The following is a 9113-nucleotide window of genomic DNA, read 5'->3' on the forward strand; positions in this document are numbered from 1 at the left end:
AATTTAGTAAGGTGACCAACTAATGTAAGACAACTAATTTTAGCAAAATGATCAATTAATATGGAATGGAAGGAGTATAAAAGAAGTCATTCATTAAAGTTTATTTACGTAATCCTTTATATCGATTGTCAATGTGAGACTAATTATGGACAAATTTAATATTTTTTAACTCTACCGTATCTTTATTGAACTTTCCTACACCAAATGCGCTCAAAGAGTTCTCCACCACGTGCATATTCACAACTTCATGCTTTTGCTCAGAAACATTAGCATCACCTGGTGGCTCATTCCATTAATTCCACCAGCACTATTAGTTATTGAACGAAACATATCCATGGTGAGAACATACGCTGCTATACTGAGCATTCTCGTAGTTCCTACAACAGTGCCAACCAACCCCTAGTTAGATTTTCAACTTCATCTATCAATCCTGTAGTGCAACCAAACCAAAGAGCAGAAGCAATAGACAAGCTTATGACAAGTACAGGTAGCACTATGGATTCCAGACCCAAATTAACACCCGCAATTATGTTCATTCCATGGCCAGTAGAGGTAGCAAGGGATAAAGTACGCACGGGCTCGCATTTATCGTCATAATTGAGCAGAATTACCAAATGTTGAAGAAAGTATATAGAGATACAAACGTTTACAAGACTTATAAGTCAATGTAGATTGAAATCTCTTTGTTATTGTGTTGCCTTGTTTCACTCAATAGTTGACGAAGCACAAGGAGCAAAATCATCTGAAAATGCAAAAAACAACAGCCTTCAATCAAGTAAAGTCATACTATGGCTTAAAGTATTTATCTTTACATTCTTTACTCTTGGTAGACAAGCAGCTGGCACTCTGTTGGGCAAGGTATACTATGAACAAGGTGGTCAAAGTAGTGAATTGCTACATTGGCACAAACTGCTGGCTTTCCAATTCTCCTATTTTTTCTTTGCTATCCTTCACCAAAAAATCACGATGATCAACAACTTAACATTGATCACTAGTATTCTGTACTTGTTTGCACTTCGGTTTGCATCTTCCTTGGCTTATTTCAAGTAGCAAATTATATGTTATTTACAGTTGGGGTACAGTACCTTCCGGTCTCTACTTACTCCCTGATTTTCATTCTCAATTGGCGTTCACCGCGCTTACTTCATTCTTCCTCAACGGACAAAAAATGACAACAATTATACTGAACTCTATCCTGCTTCTCTCCTTCTCATCCTCAGTCATTATTTTCCAGGATGAGATGGGTGATAGCGGAGAAATATTTCAAAACTCTCTATTTATAGGATTTGCTGCTATAACTATAGGGTCTCTAGGTTAAGCCTTGTAGTTCTCGCTAACAGAACTGGAGTTCCAAAAGGTATTCAAAAGTGGCACGTTAAAATTTATCATGAAAATGTCCTTTTTTTAATCGGTATGTTGGTGACAATTGCTTCTAGTATAAGGCTTTTCTCAAGTAGAGAATGTAATAATTTGGAAAAAAATAAGAGAGTTCAGATCAGGGAAATTGTCATATGTTATGAGCTTGGTTTGGATTGTCATTTCTTGGTAGTTATATGTTGTTGGTTCAGTTGGATTGACATTAAGTTATACATTAACTAAAACCAGCAACACAAGCAAATCATCAACAATAATAAGTGAAAGAACTTTCTCACCAGCTAATAGCAAGGTGTCAGTACTATACCTCTTTCTGTGTAAATTCATGATGCTCGTCAAGATCAATACGATAGCTTGGCAATGGGACTTTGCTTGCAACAAGTGTCTTTCCTCTATTATAAGAGTGGCTTTCTTCCAGAAAATACAAAAGGCATGGATAGAACAATTAGATAAACACTTTGCTTACTATGATCACCATAAAGTAGTGGTTTTCAATGGTGAAGCCAGAATGAAAGAAAATTTATTTTCTAAATGAGGGGGTGGAGCTAATTTATCTACCAGGTTTACTTTTTTCTTCCGCCATTCTAAATTAGCGATAAAGAATGTGTCATGTAGCACATATGAAAGTTATTGCAATTACCATACAACAACCACAACATACCTGGTACATTCCCACAACTGAGGTCTGGAGAGGGCATGTTTGTAAACCTTACACAACCCTAGAGAAAGGAAACACATGAAGCAACCCAAGTATCTAGGACACTATTAGCTGATAAAGAATTAGATAGCTTAGCAATGACAACATGCTTCACTCTTCCCCTATCAACTCACTTGGTCAACATCCTTTGCAGCAGAAATACAGACCTATATCCCTATAAAATCCAATCCCATCAACTTAAATCAAATTCAGGAAAACCCTTACAAAGTTATCATATATGCAGATTAAGAAGAAAAAGAGTAGACTTGATTCGAACTGAGATTGTCTCTGAGAGCAACTTAAGAAAGCATGTATTCACATGCTACATACTTCCCAGAATAATTAATAGAAACCAACAAAAATGCTTCTTGAGTCAAACTGAGATTGTCTATGAAAAAAACCTAAGAAAGCAAGTATTCATAGGCTACATACTTCCCAGAATAATTAATAGAAACCAATAGAAATGCTTCATGATTATTATTGAAAATAGATATAACGCAAACCTGATCAACGCGTATCTACCAAAAAACCAGATTACTGCTTTATGTCCAGCTTACCAAGTCAGTTAGCAGGTAATCTTTCAGTTGCAATGTTAGGAGAGGAATAAGTGTTTCAATCATCATCAGTAATCAGTTAGCAAGTAGTAATAGGAAAGTAATAAAAAAACAATAACATTATTATAGCATGGATTGCATATAATCAAAAGAATTAAAACAATGTTAATATTAAACTATTCAACTCATCCATGGATGGAAGAAGTAATAGCAATTTTGTCTTTAAAGGGATATTGCCAGTTTCGGAAAACCAGGGTCATACGACTAAAATATAGCATTATACCTTTGATTTAAATCGATGCCCCCACTCCCTTTTTCCCCCTTTTGATAGGATCTTCGAGAGCCGGTGGAGAATGATTTGAGTCTCGGTGGATAATAAACCTTTCCATCTACCCTTAAGGTGGTTTTACTTCATAACCTTAGCCTTTCTTTCCTTATAGTTTCCTAGTTCAACTAAGCGACTTAATAACCTTAATAGACTTTGTTGTTTACTGTAGAATAAGCCACACTGTTTGAATCTCGGTGGATAATGGACCTACCTCTCTACCCTTCTCCACCTAAATGACATATTTTTGCCTGTAAGATTTAAAACCGTGACTTACATCTAACCCACACATCAGCTCAACGTTCTTTCTATTAGACCAAAGCCATGGGACAATTTTGTACCCTTTTCCAAATAGGTTAGCTTTCCCAATATATGAAACTCTACAAAAGTTTTATAGTGTGATCCAAAAAGCCAACGCATGGTCTCTCAACATATAGTTAACAATTGCACTTTTAAAGTTTCAGGCTATAGATTTTGAGCACTAAGTGGAAAATTATTACTGTTTTATAAATCCAAACCATCGTTCTTAGAAAGAGATCAACAAATTAATGCAGTAGAACCTTTAATTTATCTTAACTTCTATCCCAATTGAATGATTCTAGTATGTGTGCCAGTGACATTTCATTGGTGTATTCTTTTGTAGGAAATCAACATATATAGACTAAATATAAACCACCACGATAAAATACATAAAATCTTTGATACTACAAAAAAAACACTTACCTTGTCAGGCCTAACTAGCTTTATATGCAAAGGAAAACTGAAGGATTAAGAGCTTAACTGAAGAAACAATAAAAGGAAGAATCAGATACATTTAGCAGAAAGGTAAAACAAAAAAAGTTAAAAAAAGTTGGTACCATATGAAAGATTTCATCTTCTACTTTAATGTATACTATAGTTTAATCATCACTTGGCTCTTTTTGCTTGTCCGCATTCTTATGCTATTACAAAATCCATAAAATGGCATATGATTCAGGGTTCAGTAGACGGGAAAAAAACCATACCAACATACCAAACGATACTCATTACCTTGTAAATTTTACTGATTATTAGGTAAAACTTGAAGCAGAAAGATTTCTGAATCTCTTTTATAGGCTTAAAAACATAAGAATGACCAAAATTTCACTACACCAAGGTAAAGTTACATGTATGAAAGTAGAAATGGACAGAAGAAGACAATAGATACATATAACACAAGAGAATTAAGGAGATCAGATGGTTTTGTTGATTGTGCTTATTTATTTTCTTCTTTAGAGACAAGAAAGAAAATCTGGATACTTCTAAAGTCCTTTTTAATCCTTAATGACTGCAATTACTATTTTACCCCTAGATAAAGATAGAATTTACAAAGTGCCACTGGTCGTCTTGCCACTAGCTTTTCTATATAGTAGAAATATATAGAGATGGGATTATAACATGAGCTTAGGGTCGTCCAGGGCATTCTCATAATTTTACTATGAATAAAAGTGAGGAGCTTTGCATAGATTTATGGACCTTGTGTTTTAGACTTAAAGGAGTAAATGTTGCCTACTTAGAAGGGTAAATGTAACGCCCCGGAAAATGGGTTCTGGAGCATTACACGGTGCTTGAGGCTACGAGTAGCCCCAAGCTAACCCTTTGAGCCATTTCATTCAGTTCAACACAAATCAATGGGGTTTCCATAAATAATCCTCAAATATCAACAGAGTAATCATCATCCAAGAATAAAAGAATTTTAGAAAGATAACAAAATACGACTTATTAGTCAACTCCCAACATCTATACTAGTCTGACAAGCCTCTAAAAAATTAATAAAACCAGCGAGCCATTGAGACATGCCCCAACTGACTCATACTCAGTTATCAAATGTAATCAATTTCGTGAAACCAATATCAGACATTATGTCCTCAGAACATGAGGACTCACCACAACAGAGGATGTAGAACAGCATGCCCGAAGAATCACTATCGAACCTGGAACTGAGCACTTGAACCTACATTCCAAGAAAATGCAGCCCACATCCAAAGATGTGGGTCAGTACCATGGAAAAGAATCGAGTATGTGGGGGTGTATGCAGTTGTATAAATATCATCATCATAAATATTTATAAGAAATATGCAGGATGTATGAAAGACTCATATAGCCCAAAAAAAATCATCATAATCATAAGAGGATGAAATAAATACAATAACACATGTGAGTCATCATATAATTTGTCAATCACTTTCAGTTCATCAAGAATATCAATTCTCATAATGTAAATATCATTTAAATCTTTCGAAAGAATAACTTTCATAATTCCACTTTCAAATCACTTCATCATTCACCATAGACACAAGAAAACATACACACACTGGGAGATCCTATAACTGACATAAACCATGTGAGCTACATGGAGTCCAATGTACAACCCACGTTGGGGAGATCCGTCCTATCCTTGCCATCGGAGTAGGACTATCGCTATCAAATCCACACAAACTAGTGATCACTATATAAATCAGCCTCAGTCTCACTCCTATGGGGGCACGTAGTTCTAGGAAAGTAAGGTCGCTTTATACCTCCCACTCAGTAAAGATTTCTCCCGGACTTAGCTCAGATCATTTCAAAGACAATCCACAACAAAACAATTTCAGTAATATATATAAATATACATAGGGAGTCATCATGCTTCCCATCTATCAAAATCAACCACGTTGTGGATTTCTTTCACACTCGAGTTCAAAACAACTCCATTAAGACCAAAAGGTCAAATCATTCAAAGTATCTCAAATATTCAACATCAACGTGCTTATAGCACACACTTTCTTAGAAAACATAATTTTCAATGGGGATTCACGACCCAAATATCAAAATCATGATAAATATCGTTCAAGATTCATGCTTTATATCTCCACACATGTAAATTCATCTTTCAAAATCATAAACATCAAGATTTCATAATAATCATCATAAGATATGGGTTCATGCTTTAAATTCGTAAAAATCAAATAAAAATCATGCCTTTGTAAAAAAAATTACTTTTGGGCACAAGAACGAAAGAGAGTTCTTGTTGAAAAACCCCACATACCTTGAATGATGAACTTTAGATCGATACTCATTATTGAGATGTTAATCGTGCCTTTGAATGATGGTTCTTGGAGTTCTTGAACTAGGAACTTGGAATCTTGAATAAATTTGCAGAATTAATGGTGAACTTTGGAGGTTCTTGAAGTTGGATGTAGGAGCTTAGTGTTTTCTTTTTGAAGGAATTTGATGAAATATAACATATAATGCTTCTAATAGGCTTTAATATAGGGTTTGGACGGATTTTGCTTGAGGGGGAATGACCAAAACACCCCTAAAAATCAAATAATTCTCGAATCTGTCCTTTGGTGGACTGTTTTGATAGTCTGAAGTAGATCAACCATAATATTTTACTCCGATATCCAAATTGGATGAAACTAATTTCATTAGAAAGAGGACTCTCATATATTTCCGCTGATATATAGTATCTCACCCAGATCATTATGTACGAGGAGCTATGATCATTTGAAGTTGACCCAAAAATTCGCTTTTGATAGGTTGAAGAAGATTGACCATAACTTTTTGCTCCAATAGACAAATTGGATGAAACTAATTTCATTGGAAAGAGAAATCGTAGATCTTTCCATTGATATATAGTAGATCATCCAGATCATTATGTATACGGAGTTATGATTGTTTAAAGTTGGAGCAAAAATACGCCAGGCCTCAGTACTTTTTCCTGCATGTTTTACTGTTCACTACTATTCACGGTTCGATCGGAATGTTCATAACTCGTCGCTCGGGTGTCCATTTTGGATGATCCACATATAGTTGGAAAACTTATTTGATACTCTACGCAATTGTGGGTCATAATCTCAGACATTCCACACGAAAAATTTATAATTCATTCTAGAAGATAGAACCCAACACGTTTACGCACAAAATTTCAACGAAAAATTTTCCGGGGTATTACAGTAAAAGACTCATTTAATTTGGTAATAATATAAGTCCCATTGAGTTAGCAATTGACATTTGTACATGCCTCTTGACTCTTGAGAGATGCATCATAATTATGCAGAAAAAATATCTTTTACTGTTATAAATGTATTTATATTATAGTGAATGTCTATATAGATAAGATCTATCAAGATCTAGTTGATATCTATCAAGATTTGAAGTATCTATCTTTTAGTCAAAAACTAGGGGTAAATTTTTTCTATAAATAAAAGGGCTTTCTTCATTGTAAATTATTCTAAAGGATATAAGAAACTCTTCAAGAGAAATAAGAATTACTCTTTATTCTCTCTCTACTTTTCTTCTTTATTTTTTATTATTCCATAATACGTTATCAGCACGAGACTCTACCAAATAAGGTGAGATTATATATCTAAAGGTAATTTCAAGGTTAGTAATTTCTTATATTATTTGTGTTTTGCTACTAATGATATAGTTATCAGTGGATTTGAGGAAAAACAATTGGTTTGGAACCACATATGCTTTAAATTTGTTCATGAAGAACAATGTTGTTAAAATCTATGATGATGAATTTAAGTCTCATCTGATTAAGAGGGTAAGACGTTGGTTTAAAAATTTCAATGCACCATGATGAAAGATGTTGGGTTCAAGTCCGATTGAGTTACAGCCGCCTAATACGCCTTTATATGGATAAAATATTTAGTTTGAATCTCAATACACCATATTGATGATATTATGATGGCTAAGGCAAAATAATGGGTGTTATCCCATTGATATGCTCCATGAAGTGAATGTGGTAGCAATATATGATGAATTTGAAAGTTGACAACTTGCTCCATTCTTGAAAGGAATGTGATAGCAGTGCATAATATGTTTGAAAGAAGACAAGTGATTGAATGTACGAATATAAATGTGAAGGGGAAATATGATAATAATCATCAAAAGTGATAATATTTTTACACACTTATTATGACTATAAGATATATTAGAGAAAAATTCTCTACATTATATGTATGCCTCGATTTGCTTCTGAAGTAGCAATATCATGAAAGAGATTATAAGCTATCAAAATTTGATAGATTTAGGGCATGATTATATTCCATTAAGGGAAATGAGTATTTTGATTGTTTCAATACAAACGTGCACTTGATTGTGATGGTATCACAATTCACCTCCAAAAGAGGTAGAATCACCGAGAGAGTTATTTTGACATCTACTTCTGAAGTAGTAAATTTGAAAATTTATCCATGTAATAGTAGAATTGAAATTTACTAAAATAAAAAGTACATGTCATGGTAAACTTGGAGTTTGCTAATAATAAAAGTTCATAAATTGACATGAAAGATTGCGACATTCCATAGATGTGCATACTGAGTATTGAACATGTATTGAAGAATTAAAAAATAATTCTTCATTACTTTTAATGTTGTTTGTTCTCATGATAATTTGGTTAGACCAACTAATATTTGGATTAGATCCCTTAAAATCTAAAAAGTATTAAAGGTAAATATGAGCCCGTTCACCAGTCATGTGATCTATTAAGATACATCGATATAAGATGATTACTTGTACGTTTATTGTCAACCTGCAGTTTGACATTCATAAAGTTGCTTGCTCAATAAAATTGAGTTAAGAGCATAATTTTTAGATTATGTAATCAAAGATAATTCATCTTGATAATGATGGTTTAACATTGAATGCCTTCGATAAATAGCTAAACCTTTTCTAATGAGAACAAAGCTTCATGTGTTGGTCTGAAATATGATATATTGCATACAATAGAACTTGTATGTATTAGATCAATAAATTATGATTATTTATTCCCTCCCAATTGGTTCAAGGTCAGGAACCAACTATTTCATCTAATAGTTTTAATGTGGACTATATGATTAATAAATATACCATGATGTACAAAGATGGATTCCTCAAATAAAATGGAGGATGTATGTTAGTTTTCCTAACATAAGAGGAAGATTATAAGTGGCTATGAAATATGTTAGGAATTATCTCTAGATCCTTATTCGAAAGATAATTCAAGTCAATTGCCAAAAGCATCTCATATTTAAGCTGCAAGTGCTCCTATTTTTGTGTCCCTATAGGACAAGGTCTATGCTTGCGTGAAGCATGGTAGACCAATCGGTTCTAAATAAAATAATCTTTGAAAAGGATAAAGAGCAAATTATCATAATAAGAAGGCAATCTGCTC

At 33.7% G+C, this 9113-nt stretch overlaps 1 pseudogene; it reads left to right on the forward strand.

Annotated features, from left to right (window-relative positions):
- The first annotated feature begins 539 nt into the window (after window positions 1–539).
- Window positions 540–1909, forward strand: LOC107876769 (annotated as a pseudogene).
- Window positions 1910–9113: the final 7204 nt, after the last annotated feature.

The sequence above is a fragment of the Capsicum annuum genome, chromosome 7, assembly GCF_002878395.1.
Source record: "Capsicum annuum cultivar UCD-10X-F1 chromosome 7, UCD10Xv1.1, whole genome shotgun sequence".
Taxonomy (NCBI): Eukaryota; Viridiplantae; Streptophyta; class Magnoliopsida; order Solanales; family Solanaceae; genus Capsicum; species Capsicum annuum.